General features: G+C 41.8%; 1 long non-coding RNA gene across 1 annotated transcript; it reads right to left on the reverse strand.

Annotated features, from left to right (window-relative positions):
- Positions 1 to 16335: 16335 nt before the first annotated feature.
- Positions 16336 to 17205, reverse strand: LOC124658450. The gene is made up of 3 exons (XR_006989199.1): positions 17164 to 17205; positions 16609 to 16655; positions 16336 to 16517 (listed from the first exon to the last, which is right to left on the reverse strand). It is a non-coding gene; the product is annotated as an uncharacterized LOC124658450 (long non-coding RNA).
- Between the last annotated feature and the right edge of the window lie 1820 nt (positions 17206 to 19025).

Consider the following 19025-nt stretch of genomic DNA (forward strand, 5'->3'; position numbering starts at 1 on the left):
CGGAACTTTTCTCGTATCGTGGCTTATCTTTTTAGGGTTTTCGCGACGGAGAGACTTTATAGGCGAAGGGGCGATGTCGGTGGAGTCCCGAGGTGGGCTCCCCACCAGGTGGCGCGGCCAGGAGGTGGCCCGCGCCCCCCTATGGTGTGGGCTCCTCGTGGCCCCCCTTCGTCTCTCCTTCGGACTCCGTGAAGCCCCTGGAAAAATAGGAACGTGGCCTTTTGTTTCGTCCAATTCCGAGAATATTTCCTGTGTAAGATTTCTGAAACCAAAAACAGCAGAAAACAGGAACTGGCGCTTCGGCATCTTATTAATAGGTTAGTTCCGGAAAATGCATAAAATCATTATAAATTGTGATCAAAACATGTAGGTATTGTCATAAAACTAGCATGGAACATCAGAAATTATAGATACGTTGGAGACGTATCAAGCCTCGCCACCGGCAAGTACGCCATTGGATCCAGTGAGCCCCTGGGCTTGGCTGCAACAAATCCTTCACTTGAGGATGTTGAAACCCAGGAGTCCGACACGGTCAACCTCGATGGGCCACCTAATAAGGTTGCTGACGCGCCTGACAAGGCGACCTCCGGCAAGAGAAAGAGAGGTGCCTTCGCCGACGACAAGCTCGTGGCCTTCACCAACATGACTGTTGTTGTGTGGCCTGTACAATGCGTTCACCGACATGCTTGGCTTCGCCGAGGATGATCTCGTGGCGGCACTGAGCCACCTCGTCGACCACAAGGCCCAAAGTTGCAGCTTCGTGGGCATGATCGAGCCACATCGCGTCCTCTGGCTAAGGAACTACCTGACAAGTACCACTGCAAGGTGTAGTGGTGCCCTTGTGGGGGTAGTTTAGGGGATGCATGCATGGATGTGATGAACTTGATGATGCTGATGTTGATGATGTATATTTTGGCACTATCTAGGGTTGAAAGACATTTGACGGGCCCCTTTTGTAACTATGATGAGGTGGTATATACTAACCCCTCAGGTGATGGTGAACTCGCGGTGTTAGGATGACACCCACTTTTGTTGTGGTGGTAGGATGACACCATAGTAGTGTAGGATGAACTTGTGATCCACTTTTGGAATGATCATGCATGCCCTGTTAGCTTGTCATTTAATGTCAACACTTGTGTAGTTCTGTTGCTCTGTTATGAATTGGTTCATGGTTGTGATCCATGTTCTTCTTATGCCATGCTAGTGGTATGTGGTGTTCCACGGGCGGGTTCGAGGAATCTACAGCTCATGGAGGGTCTGTCAAGACCAGGTCAGTGGCTACTCCAACAACAGCTACCGAGGGTATGAAACATTGGAGGAGGCACAACAAGAGTACCTCACCTTCCTAGAAGATGAGTTCCTGGAAGATCAGGCCATCGATGAGCCAGTGCCATTAGCATAGCTACCGCCGGAGGAAGTGCATGCTCTACAAGGAGCACCACCGGAGGTACGTCCGAGTCGGGTCAAAGATTACATCATCGCCTTCCTCCTTGTGGTGATCGTGAGGATTTCGTTCTTCTGAATGGTGTCTGATCGTATGTAACATGCTATGTGATGTCTACGGGTGCTTCTATTCTTGTAGACAGTGTTGGGCCTCCAAGAGCAGAGGTTTGTAGAACAGCAGCAAGTTTCCCTTAAGTGAATCACCCAAGGTTTATCGAACTCAGGGAGGAAGAGGTCAAAGATATCCCTCTCAAGCAACCCCGCAATCACGATACAAGAAGTCTCTTGTGTCCCCAACACACCTAATACACTTGTCGGATGTATAGGTGCACTAGTTCGGCGAAGAGATAGTGAAATACAAGTAGTATGGATGTATATGAGTGGTAATAGCAATCTGAATAAAATATGGCAGCGAGTAAACATGCAACGAACGATAAATAAACGGAGTTTCGGTGCTTGGAAACAAGGCCTAGGGATCATACTTTCACTAGTGGACACTCTCAACATTGCAATCATAATGGAATATAAATAAGCACTTCACTATGCTATTCCGAATTACTCTCTGGCAAGATAACGAACTCTAATTCATCATGTAGGCAAACCTTAAAGATGTATTCCCAAGTACTAATGAACACCCCACGCTCGTCACTTTGAGCATTCATAGGAGGTACTAACACACCACAATTTCATAGAGACATCCAACTCAAATCATAACTCGGTGAATAAGTATTCTGTGAAATATAGCCTAAGAGACCCACACGGTGCACACACTCGTCACCTTTACACACGTGGGACAAGGAGTCTCCGGAGATCACATAAGTAAAATCCACTTGAATAGCATAACGACATCTAGATTACAAAGCTCATCATATGGATCTCAATCATGTAAGGCAGCTCATGAGATCATTGTATTGAAGTACATAGGAGAGAGATTAACCACATAGCTACCGGTACAGCCCTTAGCCTCGATGGAGAACTACTCCCTCCTCATGGGAGACAGTAGCGGTGACGAAGATGGCGGTGGTGTCGATGGAGAAGCCTTCCGGGGGCACTTCCCCGTCCCGGCGGCGTGCCGGAACAGAGACTCCTGTCCCCCAGATCTTGGCTTCGCGATGGCGGCGGCTCTGGAAGGTTTCTCGTACCGTGGCTTTTCCGTATCGAAGATTTAGGTCAGGGGGCTTTAAATAGGCGAAGAGGCGGAGTCGGAAGGGTTACGGGGGCGCCACACAATAGGGGGGCGCGCCCCCCCTTGGGCCGCGCCGCCCTACTGTCTGGTGGCCCTGTGGCTCTCCTCTGGCCCCTCTCCGGTGTTCTGGAAGCTTCGTGGAATTATAAGATGCTGGGCGTTGATTTCGTCCAATTCCGAGAATATTTCCTTACTAGGATTTCTGAAACCAAAAACAGCAGAAAACGAGAACCGACACTTCGGCATCTCGTCAATAGGTTAGTTCCGGAAAATGCATAAAAACGATATAAAGTGCGAACAAAACATGTAGGTATTGTCATAAAACAAGCATGGAACATAAGAAATTATAGATACGTTTGAGACGTATCAAGCATCCCCAAGCTTAGTTCCTACTCGCCCTCGAGTAGGTAAACGATAACAAGAATAATTTCTTAAGTGACATGCTACCAACATGATCTTGATCAATACTATTGTAAAGCATATGAAATGAATGCAGCGATTCAAAGCAATGGTAAAGATAATGAGTAAACAAATGAATCATATAGCAAAGACTTTTCATGAATAGTACTTTCAAGACAAGCATCAATAAGACTTGCATAACAGTTAACTCATAAAGCAATAGATTCAAAGTAGAAGGTATTGAAGCAACACAAAGGATGATTAAGTTTCAGCAATTGCTTTCAACTTGTAACATGTATATCTCATGGATAGTTGTCAACATAAAGCAATATAACAAGTGCAATAGGTAAACATGTAAGAATCAATGCACAGTTGACACAAGTGTTTGCTTCTAAGATAGAAAGAAGTAGGTAAACTGACTCAACATAAAGTAAAAGAATGGCCTGATGGCGTGTAACACACACGTTCGTTGGGAACCCCAAGAGGAAGGTATGTTGCACACAATAGCAAGTTTTCCCTCAGAAAGAAACCAAGGTTTATCGAACCAGGAGGAGCCAAGAAGCACGTTGAAGGTTGATGGCGGCGAGATGTAGTGCGGCGCAACACCGAGGATTCCGGCGCCAACGTGGAACCTCGCACAACACAACCAAAGTACTTTGCCCCAACGAAACGAGTTGAGGTTGTCAATCTCACCGGCTTGCTGTAACAAAGGATTAGATGTATAGTGTGGATGATGATTGTTTGCGAGTAACATGTAGAACAAGTATTGCGAGTAGATTGTATTCGATGTAAAGAATAGGACCGGGGTCCACGATTCACTAGAGGTGTCTCTCCCATAAGATAAATAGCATGTTGGGTGAACAAATTACAGTCGGGCAATTGACAAATAGAGAGGGCATGACAATGCACATACATGATATGATAAGTATAGTGAGATTTAATTGGGCATTACGACAAAGTACATAGACCGCTATCCAGCATGCATCTATGCCTAAAAAGTCCACCTTCAGAGTTATCATCCGAACCCCTTCCAGTATTAAGTTGCAAACAACGGACAATTGCATTAAGTATGGTGCGTAATGTAATCAATAACTACATCCTCGGACATAGCATCAATGTTTTATCCCTAGTGGCAACAAGACATCCACAACCTTAGAACTTTCTCGTCATCGTCCCGCATTTAGTGGAGGCATGAACCCACTATCGAGCATAAATACTCCCTCTTGGAGTTAAGAGTAAAAACTTGGCCGAGCCTCTACTAATAACGGAGAGCATGCAAGATCATAAACAACACAAAGGTAATAGATTGATAATCAACATAACATAGTATTCTCTATCCATCGGATCCCGACAAACACAACATATAGCATTACGGATAGATGATCTTGATCATGTTAGGCAGCTCACAAGATCCAACAATGAAGCACATAAGGAGAAGACGACCATCTAGCTACTCGCTATGGACCCATAGTCCAGGGGTGAACTACTCACTCATCACTCCGGAGGCGACCATGGCGGTGAAGAGTCCTCCGGAAGATGATTCCCCTCTCCGGCAGGGTGCCGGAGGCGATCTCTCGAACCCCCGAGATGGGATTGGCGGCGGCGTCTCAGTAAGGTTTTCCGTATCGTGGCTCTCGGTACTGGGGGTTTCGCGACAGAGGCTTTAAGTAGGCGGAAGGGCAGGTCAGGAGGCCACACGAGGGCCCCACACGCCAGGGCCGCGCGGCCAAGGCCCAGGCCGCGCCGCCCTGTTGTGGCGGCGCCTCGTGGCCCCACTTCGTCTCTCCTTCGGACTTCTGGAAGCCTCGTGGCAAAATAGGACCCTGGGCGTTGATTTCGTCCAATTCCGAGAATATTTCCTTTGTAGGATTTCTGAAACCAAAAACAGCAGAAAACAGCAACTGGCTCTTCGGCATCTCGTTAATAGGTTAGTGCCGGAAAATGCATAAATATGACATAAAGTATGCATAAAACATGTAGATATCATCAATAATGTGGCATGGAACATAAGAAATTATCGATACGTCGGAGACGTATCAGCATCCCTAAGCTTAGTTCTCGCTCGTCCCGAGCGAGTAAACGATAACAAAGATAATTTCCGGAGTGACATGCCATCATAACCTTGATCATACTATTGTAAGCATATGTAATGAATGCAGCGATCAAAACAAAAGTAATGACATGAGTAAACAACTGAATCATAAAGCAAAGACTTTTCATGAATAGTACTTCAAGACAAGCATCAATAAGTCTTGCATAAGAGTTAACTCATAAAGCAATAAATCAAAGTAAAGGTATTGAAGCAACACAAAGGAAGATTAAGTTTCAGCGGTTGCTTTCAACTTATAACATGTATATCTCATGGATATTGTCAATGTAAAGTAATATAACAAGTGCAATATGCAAATATGTAGGAATCAATGCACAGTTCACACAAGTGTTTGCTTTTTGAGGTGGAGAGAAATAGGTGAACTGACTCAACATAAAAGTAAAAGAAAGGTCCTTCAAAGAGGAAAGCATCGATTGCTATATTTGTGCTAGAGCTTTTATTTTGAAAACATGAAACAATTTTGTCAATGGTAGTAATAAAGCATATGTATCATGTAAATTATATCTTACAAGTTGCAAGCCTCATGCATAGTATACTAGTAGTGCCCGCACCTTGTCCTAATTAGCTCGGATTACCAAGATTATCATCGCAATACACATGTTTCAACCAAGTGTCACAAAGGGGTACCTCTATGCCGCCTGTACAAAGGTCTAAGGAGAAAGCTCGCATTTGGATTTCTCGCTTTTGATTATTCTCAACTTAGACATCCATACCGGGACAACATAGACAACAGATAATGGACTCCTCTTTAATGCATAAGCATGTAACGACAATTAATATTCTCATATGAGATTGAGGATGTATGTCCAAAACTGAAACTTCCACCATGAATCATGGCTTTAGTTAGCGGCCCAATGTTCTTCTCTAACATTATGCATGCTCTAACCATTAAATGAGTGGTAAATCTCCCTTATTTCAGACAAGACGGACATGCATAGCAACTCACATGATATTCAACAAAGAGTTGATGGCGTCCCCAGGAGCATGGTTATCGCACAACAAGCAACTTAATAAGAGATAAAGTGCATAAGTACATATTCAATACCACAATAATTTTTAAGGCTATTTTGTCCCATGAGCTATATATTGCAAAGGCGAATGATGGAAATTTAAAGGTAGCACTCAAGCAATTTACTTTGGAATGGCGGAGAAATACCATGTAGTAGGTAGGTATGGTGGACACAAATGGCATAGTGGTTGGCTCAAGGATTTTGGATGCATGAGAAGTATTCCCTCTCGATACAAGGTTTAGGCTAGCAAGGTTATTGAAACAAACACAAGGATGAACCGGTGCAGCAAAACTCACATAAAAGACATATTGTAAACATTATAAGACTCTACACCGTCTTCCTTGTTGTTCAAAACTCAATACTAGAAATTATCTAGACTTTAGAGAGACCAAATATGCAAACCAAATTTTAGCAAGCTTTATGTATTTCTTCATTAATGGGTGCAAAGTATATGATGCAAGAGCTTAAACATGAGCACAACAATTGCCAGTGTATCAAATTATTCAAGACATTTTAGAATTACTACATGTAGCATTTCCCGATTCCAACCATATAACAATTTAACGAAGAAGATTCAACCTTCGCCATGAATACTATGAGTAAAGCCTAAGGACATATTTGTCCATATGCAACAACGGAGCGTGTCTCTCTCCCACACAATGAATGCTAGGATCCATTTTATTCAAACAAAAACAAAAAACAAACCGACGCTCCAAGCAAAGCACATAAGATGTGATGGAATAAAAATATAGTTTCGGGGAGGAACCTCGATAATGTTGTCGATGAAGAAGGGGATGCCTTGGGCATCCCCAAGCTTAGACGCTTGAGTCTTCTTAAAATATGCAGGGTGAACCACCGGGCATCCCCAAGCTTAGAGCTTTCACTCTCCTTGATCATATTGCATCATTTCCTCTCTTGATCCTTGAAAACTTCCTCCACACCAAACTCAAAACAACTCATTAGAGGGTTAGTGCACAATAAAAATTTATATGTTCAGAGGTGACATAATCATTCTTAAGACTTCTGGACATTGCACAAAGCTACTGGACATTAATGGATCAAAGAAATTCATCCAATATAGCAAAAGAGGCAATGCGAAATAAAAGGCAGAATCTATCAAAACAGAACAGTTCGTAAAGACGAATTTTAAAGTGGCACCAGACTTGCTCAAATGAAAATGCCCAAATTGAATGAAAGTTGCGTACATATCTGAGGATCACTCATGTAAATTGGAATAATTTTCTGAGTTACCTACAGAGAATTAGGCCCAGATTCGTGACAGCAAAGAAATCTGTTCTGCACAGTAATCCAAATCTAGTATGAACCTTACTATCAACGACTTTACTTGGCACAACAATACACAAAACTAAGATAAGGAGAGGTTTCTACAAGTAGTAAACAACTTCCAAGACTCAAATATAAAATAAAGGTACTCGTAGTAAAAACATGGGTTGTCTCCCATAAGCGCTTTTCTTTAACGCCTTTCAGCCTAGGCGCGAGAAAGTGTATATCAAGTGTTATCAAGAGATGAAGCATTGACAGCGGGGTTTGGAGTTTTCTCAACCATGCATAGTATGTTGGATACATAAGTTTCAGCTGCTCCTTTTCATTAGTCTTGGGCTTGCTACTCTCATCAAACAAATTTTCAGGAACAAGCCAAGCATAATTATCATCTAGAGCTTCATGCATCGCTAGGAGCTTACATGGTATTGGTGCTTTAATCTCCCCACCATTATTAACACTATTAGTGTACTTAATTCTATCCATATCCATTTTTTCAAGTGTTCTTTTAAAATAGGTGATCGTACCAAGCCTCTCATGCTTACTAAAAACTTTTCTAGCTTCTTTAGCTATATCCGCAAATTCTCGCACTAAGACTTTTAGAACAAAATCTCTCTTCTCTCCCCGCTCCATATCGGAAAGTGTAAGAAACATGTGTTGTATCATGGGGTTGAGACTAATAAATCTAGCTTCCATCATGCGTACTCAAACAAACAGAGGCATCTTCATAAGTAGGGACAGCTTTTGCAAGGGGTATATCTTTAAGATCTTCATGCATACTAACATGGGTGAAAAATTCTTCTATATTATCTCTTCCAATTATAGACCCTTGTCCCACGGTATATCTTTTACAAGTAAAATTAAAAGGAAACATGTTGAAATAAGTAAAGCGAATGCAAGTAACTAAATTTTTTTTTGTGTTTTTAATATGGAGAACAAGATAGTAAATAAAGTAAAGCTAGCAACTAATTTTTTTTGTGTTTTGATATAATGCAGCAAACAAGAAAGTAAATAAAATAAAGCAAGACAAAAACAAAGTAAAGAGATTGGATTGTGGAGACTCCCCTTGCAGCGTGTCTTGATCTCTCCGGCAACGGCGCCAGAAAATATTCTGGCGTGTAGTTGACGTGGGAGTTAGAAATCTTTGTGGTGTAACTTTTCTTCAGTTCCCCGGCAACGGCGCCAGAAAATATTGCTTGATGGCGTGTAACACACACGTTCGTTGGGAACCCCAAGAGGAAGGTATGTTGCACACAGTAGCAAGTTTTCCCTCAGAAAGAAACCAAGGTTTATCGAACCAGGAGGAGCCAAGAAGCACGTTGAAGGTTGATGGCGGCGAGATGTAGTGCGGCGCAACACCAGGGATTCCGGCGCCAACGTGGAACCTCGCACAACACAACCAAAGTACTTTGCCCCAACGAAACAATGGAGGTTGTCAATCTCACCGGCTTGCTCGAAACAAAGGATTAGATGTATAGTGTGGATGATGATTGTTTGCAGTAAACAATAGAACAAGTATTGCAAGAGATTGTATTCGATGTAAAGAATAGGACCGGGGTCCACAGCTCACTAGAGGTGTCTCTCCCATAAGATAAATAGCATGTTGGGTGAATAAATTACGATCGGGCAATTGACAAATAGAGAGGGCATGACAATGCACATACATGATATGATAAGTATAGTGAGATTTAATTGGGCATTACGACAAAGTACATAGACCGCTATCCAAGCATGCATCTATGCCTAAAAAGTCCACCTTCGAGTTATCATCCGAACCCCTTCCAGTATTAAGTTGCAAACAACAGTACAATTGCATTAAGTATGGTGCGTAATGTAATCAATAACTACATCCTCGGACATAGCATCAATGTTTTATCCCTAGTGGCAACAAGCACATCCACAACCTTAGAACTTTCTCGTCATCGTCCCGCATTTAATGGAGGCATGAACCCACTATCGAGCATAAATACTCCCTCTTGGAGTTAAGAGTAAAAATTTGGCTAGAGCCTCTACTAATAACGGAGAGCATGCAAGATCATAAACAACACAAAGGTAATAGATTGATAATCAACATAACATAGTATTCTCTATCCATCGGATCCCGACAAACACAACATATAGCATTACAGATAGATGATCTTGATCATGTTAGGCAGCTCACAAGATCCAACAATGAAGCACATAAGGAGAAGACGACCATCTAGCTACCGCTATGGACCCATAGTCCAGGGGTGAACTACTCACTCATCACTCCGGAGGCGACCATGGCGGTGAAGAGTCCTCCGGGAGATGATTCCCCTCTCCGGCAGGGTGCCGGAGGCGATCTCCCGAATCCCCCGAGATGGGATTGGCGGCGGCGGCGTCTCGCAAGGTTTTCCGTATCGTGGCTCTCGGTACTGGGGGTTTCGCGACGGAGGCTTTAAGTAGGCGGAAGGGCAGGTCAGGAGGCCACACGAGGGCCCCACACGCCAGGGCCGCGCGGCCAAGGCCCAGGCCGCGCCGCCCTGTTGTGGCGGCGCCTCGTGGCCCCACTTCATCTCTCCTTCGGACTTCTGGAAGCTTCGTGGCAAAATAGGACCCTGGGCGTTGATTTCGTCCAATTCCGAGAATATTTCCTTTGTAGGATTTCTGAAACCAAAAACAGCATAGAAACAAAGAATCGGCTCTTCGGCATCTCGTTAATAGGTTAGTGCCGGAAAATGCATAAATATGACATAAAGTATGCATAAAACATGTAGATATCATCAATAATGTGGCATGGAACATAAGAAATTATCGATACGTCGGAGACGTATCATGGCCCTTCGCAGAGGGAAGCAGGGATTAAATCATGTGCTAGAGCTTTTTAAGTTTTGAAATCATATAGAGAGTATAAAAGTAAAGTTTTGAGAGGTGTTTGTTGTTGTCAACGAATGGTAGCGGGTACTCTAACTACCTCATCAACCGGACTTTCAAGAGCGGCTCCCATGAAGGACGTTATCTCTACCAAAGAAGGTAGATCATCCCTCTTCTCTTTTGTTTACACATGTATTTTAGTTTCATTATTGATGACACTCCTCCCAACCTTTTGCTTACACAAGCCATGGCTAACCGAATCCTCGGGTGCCTTCCAACATTCACATACCATGGAGGAGTGTCTATTTGCAAAATTAAGTTGCTTACCGATAGATCGTGGCAAAGCATGTGAAGAGAATTATTAATGCAAGTTAATTAATTGGGGCTGGGAACCCCATTGCCAGCTCTTTTTGCAAAATTATTGGATAAGCAGATGAAGCCACTAGTCCATTGTGAAAGTCTGTCAAAAGTAAATGACAAGATCGAAAGATAAACACCACATACTTCCTCATGAGCTATAAAACATTGACACAAATAAGAGATAATAGCTTTTGAATTGTTTAAAGGTAGCACATGAAGTATTTACTTGGAATGGCGAGAAATACCATGTAGTAGGTAGGTATGGTGGACACAAATGGCATAGTTTTTGGCTCAAGGATTTGGATGCACGAGAAGAATTCCTCTCAATACAAGGCTAGGCTAGCAAGGTTGTTTGAAGCAAACTCAAGTATAAAACGGTGCAGCAAGACTCACATATGAACATATTGTAAGCATTATAAGACTTTACATCGTCTTCCTTGTTGTTCAAACACCTTTACCAGAAAATATCTAGACTCTAGAGAGACCAATCATGCAAACCAAATTTTAACAAGCTCTATGTAGTTCTTCATTAATGGGTACAAAGTACATGATGCAAGAGCTTAAACATGATCCATATGAGCACAACAATTGCCAAGTATCAAATTATTCAAGACATTATACCAATTACCACATGAAGCATTTTCTGTTTCCAACCAAATAGCAATTAACGAAACGGTTTTCAACTCCGCTATGAACATTAAAGATAGAACTAAGAACACCAGTGTTCATATGAACAAGCGGAGCGTGTCTCTCTCCCACACAAGGATGAATTTATTCAGAGAATGAAAATAACAAAACAAAAATAAAAGCACACAGACGCTCCAAGTAAAGTACATAAGATGTGACTGAATAAAAATATAGTTTCACTAGAGGTGACCCGATAAGTTGTCGATGAAGAAGGGGATGCCTTGGGCATCCCCAAGCTTAGACGCTTGGGTCTTCTTGAAATATGCAGGGATGAACCACGGGGGCATCCCCAAGCTTAGACTTTTCACTCTTCTTGATCATAGTATATCATCCTCCTCTCTTAACCCTTGAAAACTTCCTCCACACCAAACTTAAAACAAACTCATTAGAGGGTTAGTGCATAATCAAAAATTCACATGTTTAGAGGTAACACAATCATTCTTAACACTTCTGGACATTGCCCAAAGCTACTGGAAGTTAATGGAACAAAGAAATCCATTCAACATAACAAAAGAGGCAATGCGAAATAAAAGGCAGAATCTATCAAAACAGAACAGTCCGTAAAGACGAATTTTTTAGAGGCACTGGACTTGCTCAGATGAAAATGCTCAAATTGAATGAAAGTTGCGTACATATCTGAGGATCACGCACGTAAATTGGCAGATTTTTTTGAGTTACCTACAGAGAGCCCTGCCCAAATTCGTGACGTACGCAAATCTGCTTTCGCGCAGTAATCCAAATCTAGTATCAACCCTACTATCAAAGACTTTACTTGGCACAACAATGCAATAAAATAAGATAAGGAGATATTGCTACAGTAGTAAACAACTTCCAAGACACAACAAAACAGTAGCAAAATAAAGACATGGGTTATCTCCCAAGAAGTGCTTTCTTTATAGCCATTAAGATGGGCTCAGCAATTTTAATGATGCTCGCGCAAGAAATAGGAATTGAAGCAAAAGAGAGCATCAAGAAGCAAATTCAAAACAAATTTAAGTCTAACATGCTTCCTATGGAAAGGAATCTTGTACACAAATAAATTCATGAAGAACAAAGTGACAAGCATAGGAAGATAAAGCAAGAGTAACTTCAAGATTCTCAACACAAAGAGGGGAAACTTAATATTATTAAGATGCATATAACCATGTTTCCCTCTCTCATAATAACTTTCAGTGGCATCATGAACAAACTCAACAATATAAGTATCACATAAAGCATTCTTATTCACATGCATAAAAGTATCATTACTTCCACATAAGCATAATCAATTTTATTAGTTGTAGTGGGAGCAAATTCAACAAAGTAGCTATCATTATTATTCTCATCAAGTGTAGGAGGCATAGTATAATCATAATAAAATTTACTCTCCATAGTAGGCGGCACCAAAAGACCACTATCATTATAATCATCATAAATAGGAGGCAAAGTATCATCAAAGAAAATTTTCTCCTCAATGCTTGGGGGACTAAAAATGTCATGCTCATCAAAACCAGCTTCCCCAAGGTTAGAATTTTCCATATCATTAGCAACAATGGTGTTCAAAGCGTTCATACTAATATCATTGCTACTAGCATGCAAATAAGATTCCATAGGTTTTTTAATTTTTGCAGCAAACAATCCATGTCTTAACTCAGGAAATAGAATAAGAAGCTCATTGTTTTCCATTATGCCTAACTAGTGTAAACAAGAAACAAAAAGATGCAATTGCAGGATCTAAAGGAAATAGCTTCGAGCACTTACAACGGCAACAGAAAATAACTTAGTTACCTGGGACCGGAGTGTGAGTGCCTTTTACCTTTCCTCCCCGGCAACGGCGCCTGTAAAAGTGCTTGATGTCTACGGGTGCTTCTATTCTTGTAGACAAGTGTTGGGCCTCCAAGAGCAGAGGTTTGTAGAACAGCAGCAAGTTTCCCTTAAGTGGATCACCCAAGGTTTATCGAACTCGGGGAGGAAGAGGTCAAAGATATCCCTCTCAAGCAACCCTGCAATCACGATACAAGAAGTCTCTTGTGTCCCCAACACACCTAATACACTTGTCGGATGTATAGGTGCACTAGTTCGGCGAAGAGATAGTGAAATACAAGTAGTATGGATGTATATGAGTGGTAATAGCAATCTGAATAAAATATGGCAGCGAGTAAACATGCAACAGAACAGTAAATAAACGGAGTTTCAGTGCTTGCAAACAAGGCCTAGGGATCATACTTTCACTAGTGGACACTCTCAACATTGCAATCATAATGGAATATAAATAAGCACTTCACTATGCTATTCCGAATTACTCTCTGGCAAGATAACGAACTCTAATTCATCATGTAGGCAAACCTTAAAGATGTATTCCCAAGTACTAATGAACACCCCACGCTGTCACTTTGAGCATTCATAGGAGGTACTAACACACCACAATTTCATAGAGACATCCAACTCAAATCATAACTCGGTGAATAAGTATTCTGTGAAATATAGCCTAAGAGACCCACACGGTGCACACACTTGTCACCTTTACACACGTGGGACAAGGAGTCTCCGGAGATCACATAAGTAAAATCCACTTGAATAGCATAACGACATCTAGATTACAAAGCTCATCATATGGATCTCAATCATGTAAGGCAGCTCATGAGATCATTGTATTGAAGTACATAGGAGAGAGATTAACCACATAGCTACCGGTACAGCCCTTAGCCTCGATGGAGAACTACTCCCTCCTCATGGGAGACAGCAGCGGTGATGAAGATGGCGGTGGTGTCGATGGAGAAGCCTTCCGGGGGCACTTCCCCGTCCCGGCGGCGTGCCGGAACAGAGACTCCTGCCCCCAGATCTTGGCTTCGCGATGGCGGCAGCTCTGGAAGGTTTCTCGTACCGTGGCTTTTCCGTATCGAAGATTTAGGTCAGGGGGCTTTAAATAGGCGAAGAGGCGGAGTCGGAAGGGTTACGGGGGCTCCACACAATAGGGGGGCGCCCCCCCCCTTGGGCCGCGCCGCCCTACTCGTCCGGTGGCCCCGTGGCTCTCCTCCGGCCCCTTTCCGTGTTCGGAAGCTTCGTGGAATTATAAGATGCTGGGCGTTGATTTCGTCCAATTCCGAGAATATTTCCTTACTAGGATTTCTGAAACCAAAAACAGCAGAAAACAGGAACTGACACTTCGGCATCTCGTTAATAGGTTAGTTCCGGAAAATGCATAAAAACGATATAAAGTGCGAATAAAACATGTAGGTATTGTCATAAAACAAGCATGGAACATAAGAAATTATAGATACGTTTGAGACGTATCACTATGGCATGGTATTCTCACCATATTTGAATTGTGGTAAGGATATGGAAATGCGATTTGAGCAACCAAATAGCCGATTCATGTTTTCCTGCATGTAAGTTGGGCTGCAAACGGGCAACCAAACAATTGGGCCTGGCTTCCCTCTCCGGCGCAGAAAAGGCCGTCCAGGCTACCAAACAACCCGCGTTTCATGGCCCATGACCCGTTCGCGACGCGCAGGTAAACCCTTCTCGCTGGCGCAGTGAGCCAAGAAATCCATGCAGTCTACCAAACGCGCCCTTTGTTCCCTGCTGAATAATTGTTGAATGGCATTTTTCTTTGAGAAATGGATAGGAAGAATGAACTCGGCCCATTAGTTCGATGGACAATCGATAACAAAGGATTCATCTTTCGAATTAAGTGACGCAATTTTGTTTAGAGATAAAATGGAAAACGCTTGTAATCACTGATGGCTATGAAATATGCCATATTTTCTCGCGTTTAAACCCCTAGCTAAGTCAAGAAATTGACTAAGTTTGTCTCTCAACTTGCCACTAATGCCCAATCAATGCAAAGATGTGCAATATCTTCTATTTTTGGATGCTTTATAGGATATCACGTCATAATGGTAAATGGACCTGCAATTACTGAAGAAAATCGTGTCAGGAGAATGGCAAAGTTGACTACGCTCGGAAAGGCGGTTCCAGGGGCTTTAACGGGCATCGGTACGGGCAAGCCCCGCCCATACCGTCCGTCCGTACCATGTGCCGATGCGTTCCTGAGGTCAAACTCTATAAAAGTCGTGAAGGGACCGATGCCAACAGCAGAGCCATTCATCGCCAAACAGAGTCGCCATCCACCAGATCCATCTGCAACACACCGAACGAGATCCATTCCCCTAGTTCATTTGTTCCATCCTCCATCTCCTTCATAGCCATAGCCATCACCATTGTAATAAAGATCTCCTTGAGATTGGTGACCATTGTAAGAATATTGTGATTTCAATCTAAGTATTTTGCACAATGATTTCTATGTTTAATCTTGATCTTGATATTATGTGTGAGTAGTCCTCACGGGCTGCGGGTTGGGGTGAATCCTTGTAGAAACAATGTGCATCTAATCTTATGTTTATGTGTAAGGATTTAATATGAGTTTTGCGATGTTGAATCCTTGTCTCTTTGTCTCATCTTTGATGATCTTCGAGTACCCATGTCATTGGAGAGGATCAAGGGGAGAGGTGGGATGAGTGGAGAATGGCTTGTACGCGCGAAACCTCAGTAACAGAAAGGGGAAAGTACCGGTACATTTTTAGTGATTCATTCGGGATCATAGCACAATCATCTAGCTTAAGGTTTTGGTCTGTATTTACTTAAAACTGTTGTTGCTTGCGGCTGTGAGGACAATGGTTGGACCATTAGGCTCTTGTCACCTCTAGCTTTAGGGGCAAGGGTATTTATAGATGTGCTACCCATATCTATATTTTATCTGTTACACATACTAGATGACCCGGTGCGCCCCGGCGCACAGGCAAATGCAAGGCGGTACTATAATCATAAGTTTTATGCAACTGATGTTTGTTTATTTGTCCAAGTATTCAGTAGGTCTTCTACAGCCTTTAAGCCTGTATAAGCAATCTTTTTATAGAAAATAAAAACTTTCAAGCAACTATATACAGATAACACATGCACAACACAGGAGCAACATTTTTTTTGCATCCAACCATATGTTCATAGCAAAGAGAAATAAATGTGTATAAATATCATGTTTTTAGGTGCCATCAAGACATTCAATAACCCAATAATATGAAGTAGTGTCGTTTCCTCCAATAAGAATACACCAGGAGCATCACTAAGAAGCAAAGAACAAGTGGGCGCAGGCCACCAAATGATCCTGATCATACTTGCATACCAAGATCACTATACATCATTACCGGCGGTTCCTCTGATATTAAGCCTATCAAACAAATACAAAAGAACTACAATCAAAAATACAGTTGAAAAAACAGAACATACATACTGACTAAAAAAAAGTGAGGACTATTAACCTTGCTATGAGGGCATGCGTGTGACTTAACAAGATTTCAAGTATCCTCTACTTTGTACTCCCAAACAAAAAAAAAAGAATTTGGTAAGCACATAATAAAAATAGAAACAAAAGTGTTCAACCAACAATGTAGCTATCTGCATAAGATACTACTACTTTAGAAACACATTATCTCATGACAGTTTTCAAATCTATTTCTCCCTCCATCCATAAAAGGATGTCGGGAGGTTCGTCTAAATTTGGATGTATATTTATGTACTAAAGAGTGTCAAGATACATTCGAATTTAGACAAACTTTCGACATCATTTTATGGATAGAGAAGGATGTTCTATCTTCTGTAACACCAAGTACAAACATTGAGGTTGTGGTTCCCGACCAACAAACTGCAAGCAACATGCATAAGCTTCTACCACTTTACAAATCTATAATAGCTGGGGTGATTTCGAAGGTGTTATCTTCTATCCGAAGTGAAAACACGGATACACATGAACATAGAAACACCAACCATACTCCAAGCAGCAATACTCAAACTCATCAAGAATTCAGATTGCATACCTCAAATTTCTCGATTTGATCGATTTGATAGGGTAGGGTGTTGGTCGGCGTATAGAGGCAAGTCGACAACAACTTGAGTCCGCCTAGTCTCCACATTGCCGCGACCTCTTCCTCCAAAATGAGTCTGAAACTTAACAATAACTAATAGCATACACCCTTCCAAATAATAAAGCCACAATTTAATCTATGGAGATTTTTTCTTGGGGAAAACAGAGTTACTTTAAATTCTTCACTTCCTTAAGAAAAGTGTGCTTTTACCAACCAAACATAGAATATGTAAAGGCATCCATAAAAAAAATGCAGCTTCCCTGAGCCGGCGCTCCTCCTCCCGTTTCTTCATCTTGAGAGCCCACCTCATTGCAGTACACACAGAAACAACAAGTAGAAAATCAGGCAACAAAATTAGGTAGATATAAAACCCTAATCCGAAACAAGGATTGTAAATGATATGATATTTATAACACCCCAGAAAACACATTAAGGTCGGGAGAGGCACAAAACTTGACATAGCCGAATGAGCGCAGCAGAAGAGCAAAGCATATGAGCATAGAAATGAAGCAACCCTGTGAAAATCGTACAACACAGCCACCAATGACTCTAGGATGAACCAAGTACACAGACAATTTTTAGTGGCTACCAAACTAAACATCAACAACTATTTCACTAAATCGATTATGATAAATAATAACAAGCACACATATGTACAAATGAGCCAAGCATGAATAATCTTTAGGATGAACCAATACGGATCGAAATTTTATTGGAGAAGCTGATGTACCTTCATATTCACTAACCTAACTCCCAAAATTAACTTTTTTTTGCGAGAAACTCCCAAAATTGACTAACCAGCAAATTCAGTCCACTCAATGCACATAAAACATTTCTGTCCACTTGCTTGGTCACAATAATCAGCAAGAATCATGTTCCATTATTGCACCAATAGTTGGCAACTCCATAGGATGACTAAAAAAGGGAAGCATGTGTTCTTTCAAAGAATTTTCTAGGTAACTTTAGGTTTTAAACGAAATGGGTGCCTAGAGACCTCTATGTATGTATAGCAAACACTGTCATCTTCCTTAGAAGCAGGAACAAATTAATTGAGGAATGGGTGAGATTTTAGCACTTGCTCTATTATTATGCCTTGGCGGTGACATACCAAAGTAATTCCTGGTTTCGATCAAAGTATATACCTTATGAACTTACATAAGTCATTATAAAATGAACCCGGAGACTTAAGAAAAAGTATATTCACATAATTGTTGATCTTGCTTAAAAAGTGAAAAGTAATACCACCGTAAGTATTAATTGGGAGGTCACCTCTGTTGTCTCACACGCTACCAAAGCTTATAATAAGAATATGCCTATGCTCTAGAGGAATCGTGGAGCACAGGACATGAGGAGACAAATAGGAGTTGGCGGAGAACAAGATCATACCACTCACACCATCAATAGATGTCCTTCCCCGTTTTAGAACTCAGTTGGTAAAGCTAGCTTTGAGGAACCGGCGGGCTACACAGACATTTTAAGTACAAGTTAGTATTGTTTTCCCAGTGTACTGCACAATTAACACAAGGCAAAATATGCATACCCATCAAGTGTAAATTGTTTTCTCCAAGAGATGACTCCAGCAATGTTTGATATAGGTACTGTCTATCAATTATTAATGAATGCAAGTGAGTTTGAAAGCTGGAGCCAGAGACATGAATAAGCATCATTTTTTTCAAGGTGGCAGCTGCTATTCAGGAGCATAAATAAGTACCTATCATAAGAAAGAAAGTGCATCATCGATAAACCAGGCCTGATAAATGTACCATAGTGCAAGGATGTGCATCATAGATGACCCGGTGCGCGAAACCAACACA

This window comes from Lolium rigidum, chromosome 5, assembly GCF_022539505.1.
Source record: "Lolium rigidum isolate FL_2022 chromosome 5, APGP_CSIRO_Lrig_0.1, whole genome shotgun sequence".
NCBI lineage: Eukaryota > Viridiplantae > Streptophyta > Magnoliopsida > Poales > Poaceae > Lolium > Lolium rigidum.